The sequence below is a fragment of the Castanea sativa genome, chromosome 7 (genome assembly GCF_040712315.1).
Source record: "Castanea sativa cultivar Marrone di Chiusa Pesio chromosome 7, ASM4071231v1".
Classification (NCBI taxonomy): domain Eukaryota; kingdom Viridiplantae; phylum Streptophyta; class Magnoliopsida; order Fagales; family Fagaceae; genus Castanea; species Castanea sativa.
The window spans coordinates 4,713,287-4,721,351 of NC_134019.1; the positions used below are offsets into that span (position 1 = coordinate 4,713,287).

General features: G+C 32.1%; 1 long non-coding RNA gene across 1 annotated transcript; it reads left to right on the plus strand.

Annotated features, from left to right (window-relative positions):
- The first annotated feature begins 5,474 nt into the window (after window positions 1-5,474).
- Window positions 5,475-7,534, plus strand: LOC142644735 (uncharacterized). The gene is made up of 4 exons (XR_012845982.1): window positions 5,475-6,179; window positions 6,270-6,350; window positions 6,470-6,585; window positions 6,879-7,534. It is a non-coding gene; the product is annotated as an uncharacterized LOC142644735 (long non-coding RNA).
- The last annotated feature ends 531 nt before the right edge of the window (window positions 7,535-8,065 follow it).

Genomic DNA, 8,065 nt, shown 5'->3' on the forward strand with positions numbered 1-8,065 from the left:
ATCATTTTGATCGTTATGAGTTCAATAGAAATCATATAGTCAAAATTATAGTTATTCCTTGTGATGTGATATGCAATGGTATGCTAGATGCAATACGAGTTAGGTTAAATGGGAGTTACAAAATGGGGTGTATACAAGAAATAAAGTAAAATTAGAGATTATTTTTATGAAAGAATTGAATGAATTACAAATCTAAATGATTATGCTTTCATTTTTTGTTTTTAAATGGGCTTTATGTTGAATATTTTGTTCATTTTTATTGTTTGGTCTAATTTTGTTGTTGTTTGGGCTATTGTTGTTATTTGTGCTAATTTTTATTGTGAAAAATACTACATCCATAACATCTTTACACCAATTTTGTTAGTGGTGGGCCTTGTTTAAAAGTCCTAGTAAGTAATAATATCTTGTTAAGATTTGTTGTGAAAATATTGTGAACATAATATTAATATACTTTTGTTAAACTGAAATTGTTGAGATTCTCAAGTCAAGGTGTTCATCTTGGAATACAAATATCTTTTAACATTTATTGTATTGCATTTTATATTTCACTAATCACAACTTACTATTATTCCACCATATATGAAAAATTTATTAATGAAATTATTAATTCACTGTAGTTATATTAATTTTTAGAGAAAGGATCTTTCACCAAACTGACCTAAGGTTATACTTTTTTTTTTTTTTTTTTTGAGAAGACACCTAAGGCTGTACATGATTTGTAGGAATCGACCAAAGCTATGGTGGATGTCCACAAAAGAATTTATCATGAACTTATTCATTTTAATAATTCACTAACCTAACCATATATTTGATTTTTTTTTTCTTTAGGTAATACTCTATCTGATTGTGGTTCTTTTTCCCCAATATTATGGGTGTTAGGGAGATTCAATGCAAATGGAGGTGGTAGTGCCGACAAAAAAGTGCACACAAAAGATTTGAGGCATGGACTGATGTATTAATTTAGTGAATAGTAACTGAGTCTGTTGTTTCTCAAAAAAAAAAAAAAAATCAATGAGTATGTTGCTCTTAAAGATGCATGTACATGTCTACTAATTAAGTCAGGTGTCCATTAATTGCTTCATTATATAGAACTTAATTAAAGATATACTTCTTTAATTTTTTGATAAAAAGTTCGAAGATGGGTTAAATTTAGAAAAAAAAAAAAAGTTATATAGAAGATGTTTAGTTAGAAGGGGACTCCCTTTTAATATATATATATATGAGGTCTAGGAAATACGTTTGCACATAATGACTAGTATTTTCCATCATTTTCCTACCGCAAAGGGTTTAAATCAAGGAAGTCAATACCGTACCAAAAGCTGTTTCGGTTTAACTAAAAAAATGAAATATTTCGGTACCGGTTAATATCGGTATACCGTTTCAGAGTTACCGCAATTTCACAATTTTATATTTATATATATATTCTTTTTTTTACTCAAAAAAACTTATATTGTATAAATAAATATATTTAATTGTATTTAAAAAATTTACTCTTTTTTATGCATGTTCAAATTATTTTAAGCTAATGTCTAGCCCATTTCACTATCCAATAAAAAATTAAAACTAAACAGGAGTGGTAAAAAAATTAAAAATATAAATGAAAATAACTCTAGGCGGTTTTCTATGAAATTAGAAAAATAAAAAGTAAAGAAGTGGCAGGCAAACCACTTCGATTTCTCTGCCTATTAATAACTTTGGTTATATCAAAAGTAGGTACGAGCTAGTGAAATAGTGAAGAAATCAGTTTGAGTTTCTATGTTAACATTCTCTTTAGAAACCCAGACTAGAAGAAATGCTGAAAGAAAAAGAGAGACAGTGAGGAGAGAAGAAAAATGAAGAAGCTATGACGCAATGACCACAAGCTCAAGCCTCAACGTCCGGCAATATCTCACCGGTGAATGAAGGTTTAATAGTGGCGAAGCACGTAAGTATCAAAAAATTTCTAGAAACCCATTTCAAATTGTACCGGTTTGGAATGAAGTTACCGCCGAAAAGCACCGGAATCCACTGAAATAGCCGAAACACCCCAGTATTTAGGATGTTATGAATCAACCCAGTTTCTGTATTGGTTCAACCACCGGCAAGAAAATTTCCGGCTGTACCGGCCGGTACGGTATGAAATAAACTCCCTTGGTTTAAACCCTTTTGTTTTCGTTGTAGCATACTAATATTTAGGCCAAAATGGGCAAATGTCCTTTTCGCGCAAAAAAAAAAAAAAGCATTATGCCCCATTTCCCAAACTAATTAAGGAAATGCCCTTCTTTTGAAATTCGATTTTCTTAAAATCGAGTTAAGCCTTATATCGACATTTTAAGGAGTCTATAGTGATGTTTTCAGGAGCCTATAGCGGTGTTTTGTAACTCGAGCTTCATGAAATCGAGTTATAGGTAAAAAAGAAAAGAAAAACTTGCATGGAACTTGAGTTCATGGAGCTCGAGTTACAAAACGCCGCTATAGGTCCTTAAAACGTCACTATAGGTTCCTTAAAACGTCGCTATAGGGCTCTAGAATTTTTTTTTTTAAAACTCGATTTTGAGAAAATCGAGTTTCAAAAGAGGGGCATTTCTATAATTAGTTCGGGAAATGGGGCATTTGCCCATTTTCGCCCTAATATTTACGCTTAAACTAGCATGAGACCATATGACTAACAAGTTGAAATAGAACGCGTTATACTAACCATTGCCAACACAATCACAGGGCTCATTATTTTTGGGTCTTTGAGAGAGAGAGAGAGAGAGATATACAATCCAATTAAAAAAAAAATTTAATTATAAGGATTTCTCTTTTTATTTGTAAGGACCTAATATATTTTTAAGGGAATATACTAAAGTTTAAGGGCAAATTTTGGCTACAAACTTAGTTGTAGCTTAAGGTTAACACTCACTAAATAAATTAACATGACAACATATTTTGAAAATATAAGTTGAATTGCATGTTTTTTATGTTCTTAAAACACGTCAAATTTCATATCAATCAAATTTTATTTACTATTCGATCCATAAACTTATCGTTTATGTATAATTTTAAATTACAAAACTCGAAATTTAAACATTTGATTGATGACATAACTATTGATCTTTGATTTTCTTGAAATTTTGTAAGCATTGAAGATATAAGAAGAAAATGTAATATAAATGTGAATTTATCAAAATTCATATCCAATAAAAAAAAATTAAGTGGAATAATAGTCTTAGTTTACAACTAAGTTTGCTATCAAACTTTATACAAAGTTTAATTATGTTAGGCCTAAAAAAAATGTAGGGTAAAAAAAAAATTCTTGTAAGTGTAAAAAAATCATAAAATTTATATATAATAATAATTTTTTTCCATGTCAGGGTGGTCCTGTGACCACCCTACCTTTAACGTGGAGCTGTCCCTGTCTGGGAATACGAAATAATTTACGTTAATGGGAATTTATTCTTATAATTTTATTTGAGTTCATGATAAGGTTATGACTCAAGTTCAAGAATATGCAAGGACACCAAGATTGGTATCCTAACCTAGTTCGAAGGCATTATACATGTACTTATTGATGCACCAGTAACCCTAGTTGATAATAAAAGGCTTAAAAAGTGGAATTTAAATTTTTTTTTTTCATCTATTCTCCCCCAATTAATGTGAGTCTCCTAGGGTCAATTCATTTTGAGTATTGGGAAACCCGTATCAAAACCTTATTCATGTAAAAAAATTGTAAATTTTAGTGTCTAAAAGCGTGTATTGAAGATCTGCATTAAAATTTTGAATACACAAGAAATTATCTCAAAATTTGGGCCTTGAAAACCTTTTAATATTACTGAGGGCCTGCTATTTGTCTTTGCAAGTGATATACATTTTTTATTGTTATTTTTGGAGTTGTTTTGCATTCTTTCTTCATTGGCCCTAGATATCGAACTAGTGACAAAATTTTGGTTCTATTGAGTTTAATAAATACAAAGTCGTACTAAAGCCAATCATAATACAAAATGAAATAAAATTAATGCCATATGTACGATGGATAAATATGAACATTAAATAAATAAACTACACAAACAATTTTAGTGGACTTCTTCACAAAAAGAAAAGAAAAGAACAGAAAATCAGTGGACTGATATCGCATTTGTAGCCGTCAGAATTAACTAAATGCTTGTAAATATATATATTTTTAATATCTAAAAATACATGATTGTGAATATGAACAATGGCAAGAGGTCAATAAATTTAATTGATATAGTGATTTGACCTAATTCCCTTAAGAGGAGATACTATTAATAACAATCTCTCACAAATCATTATTTGGATATTGTTAAAAAATGTTTTACCCTTGATTTCTTCTAATCCAAATTAGCCTACTTGATTAATTAAATCAATTATGCAATGGATTCTAATTTAGCGAACAGTGGGCACAACCATAGCATGATTAAATAATGTAGCAAAAAATAAATTTGATACATTGATATGGTGGTTATGAAAGGAGACAGTGATCCTAAAAACCCTTTGTGGGTTTGTCGAATACCACCCAATGGAAGAATTTAAAATAGTAGAGTGGAAGTACAACAATAAAAATATAACTTGATCCTACAAATTCTATCTACAGTAGGATTTACTCGTGTGACCACACACGCTCTAACATGATTGAACTCTTCTACCTTGTGAATATTTACAATGCACAAAGACCCAATTCCTGTCAAACACTACAATACAACTTAATTGAAGAAGGTTTATACTGCAACTTCAGTTTGAAAACCTCGATATCTTTCAATACGATGTTGGAGACGATTCTCAGAACAAAACCCTTAGTGCACACAGTTGCAACAATATCTCTCTTTCTCTCTATGTTTTCCCTATCATTATGATGACCTAAGATCAATGAACTTCTCTACTTTTTGGAACCCTATGGCACAAATCCCAGGGCCAATTTTAGAGAAAAATGCCCATACACCCCCTAAACTTTCAACTACTGGCAAAAAAATCTCCTCAACTTTTTTATTGGCCAATTTTCTCCTTAAACTATTCAAAACTGCCAAATCAATGCTTCAGTTAGTCTCACGTTAAAACACAAACAGAATAAGCACGTGAGACTCACGTGACTTTAAAAAACAAACTTTAATCACCCAAAATCACAAAACCCAGCTGAAAGAAGAGGCAAGAGAAACAGGTCTGGCAGTGAAAGAGCTCAGGCGGTCAGTTCAGAGCCACTGTGAGCTTTCCCCTGCCGTCTTGCCACCCTTGTTCCGGCGGTGCCTTGGTGGTTCCGCTGCGCTATTCTATCTTGGTATGTCTTTTTTTTCTTTTTCTTTTTTTCCTTCCCTGAGTTTAAATCCACAATGAATTTTTTTTTTTAATCTCCATGTACGAATTTCTATGATAGAAATTATTGGTTTGGTTTAATTTTTGGGTTGGGTCTCTGTGAGCTTGATTTGTTGTACCACCTGGTATTTTTGGGTTGGGTCTCTGGGAGCTCGGTGGTGAACTTGTTTTCTATCTCCATGTAAGAATTTCTATAGTAAGAATTATTTGTTTGTTTTAATTTTTGGGTTGGGTCTCTGTGAAATTTTTTATTTTTTATTTATCTCCATGTGTTGTTCACTAGGTGTTTGATTAAATGCTTGAGAGACATATGGCTACTGCTCTGATGGTTTAACCAATGAAGCCTGAAACTGGCTGCATGCATCAGTTCAAACTAATTTCCAATAGATAGGCCTTTTATTTTTTTATATACCATATAAAGAAAAAGTTCAAATTAGCTAACAACATGATCCATGCTAGGCCAACAGTACTGAGTTGGCATTTTTGTAGCCATCACGGCTAACTGTCAAACATTAGAAAGGACAACCTTAGGTACAAAAATCAGCTTAGAAACTAATCCCATTTGCTGAAGGTGTGAAATGTCTGCCTCATAGTCCTTTCCTTCCAATCCGGAATTCTCCACCCACTGCAGACTTGGACTAGCTATTTGCAACAACTTAGCAACAAAATTTGCTGAAATCCTAGGCTTCTAGCTGTGATAGATGCTTCCACTAAGGCTTCTTGAAGAGCATAAGTCACAGAGGTTGCAGCACAGCTCCTGATGCCCCTGAACACTAACTCACCATATTTGTTCTTAGCTTCAAATGCATAAGCAGTACCATACTTATTTCTTTTGGAACTTTGTCAACTCAAGTCCAATGGTTCTTCTCTCCTCACACTCTCTACTACTTCTGGTAATTCCATTACTATATATATCTATGTCTTTGCTTTTACTCATTAAAATGGATTTACAATTTTATTTGTATTTTTTTTTTCTTTTGAAGGAGCTGATTATCAAGTACTAACCAGTTCAGATTCAACGACAAAACTTATAGACAGTGTAGCTCTTCTGGGTAAATCAATGGGTATGTGGTATGCACGTGTGTGTTCTTTTATGTTTCACTGAATTCTAGAAATTGGGTTTTATTTTTGGGCCTGTTTTCATGCTCTTGGTTTCGAATTTGGTATTTTTGATTTATTGTAGGTTTGGCCCTAGTGGATTGTTCTGCTAGTTCTGAGACTATTGGAGTAATGAAACAAGTGGTTGATTTGGGCTATTGCATTGTCATGGCTAATAAAAAGCCTCTTACTTCTACAATGGTAATAAACTTAGACTAGTAGGTTTGGTAGATTGAAGCAATTATCTTTCTAAATGTGATGCAAGGAACATTATTATGGATTTGTTGTTATGTTATCATTTTTGTGATCACCATTGTATTTACTAGGAGAAACTACCAATAAGGTCCATTCTAATTGATATATATATTTAAAGTGAAAGTGTCCTTGATTCATCTTATTCCTTGTTCACCATTCCTGCTTGACAAATTTGCCTTTGAAATACCAATTAGTAAAATGAGGTATCTAAAATGAACTCTATGTTTGCTGACTTGCAGGAGGATTATGACAAACTGGTCTCACATCCACCTCTTTAATAAAGGCATCTTGGTACCTGAATGGAAGAATGCTTGCATTGTGCTGCAGATATCTTGCTTCACTGTTTGCCAATAATTTCATTCAAACTTGGCATTTGGTAGTATATAATTTTAGTAGAGTGTAATATAAAAAATTATCGGTTTATGTAACCTGGGGTTCTTATAATTTTAAAAACTATTTGTTGCAGGGAATGTAGCTATCTCAGGTGATCAGATTGAAGACTGAAGAATGTAATGTATGTAACTACTTTGAAAGGCATGACATTGAATTCGCACCAACGAGAAAAAAGTGTAATTACTAGACTATTGGACACTAACTGAAGGCTGAAGAATGAAGCTGCAATGCATAAGAGAATCTCTAAGTGGCTTTGGTGATTATTAGTGGTTTCTTAAATCAATAGTGGGATTGTGATAGCCTTTTGTATGGGGTCCAAGTGTTAACGTTGAAAGTCATCTTTATTTGCAGTGACTAAATATGTAGGAGTACTAAAAAAAAGGATTTGTAATGTAATGTATCTATATGTGAAAATTAGATGTAATGTAATATACAAATGTTCACAACTATGTAATGTTCAACTTATGAAATTAATGGCAGTATATTTTCTCAAGTTTAGTAATTATCTGTGGGAAAAGCTTTTCTCAAGTTTAGTAATTGTCCACTTGCCACATTTCCATTTGTAATTCTTTAATTCATTCAATATATATTGGTCCATTCCAAATGTTGGTTCTTGGAGGAACTAATTGAAACTAACCATTTAGGGTGTGGTGGGAAAAATACTAACAGGAAAGGCTGTAGATTCATTCCTGTGTTTTTATTGTAATTGTCATAGCTTTCAAGATGACCAAAGAAATGTCACCCTAACAGAGACGTGCATTCTAACTACATATAAGTTTAAACAGAGACGTGCATTGTAACTGCATATATGGCGTAATAAAACTTAAAAGGATCTCAATATGTCATGGATTGAAATATCAAATGAGTGTTTACAAATGGTATATTGTTTGCCAAAAAAATAACACTCAATGAATCAATAATTACACTTTTCTAGCAATATTGAAAAACAAAAGTATACTGGCTCCATTAGTATTTTTAGAAGGTCGTGTATCACTAAACAAAATATTGAATTAAAAAATTATTTATCTTCTTG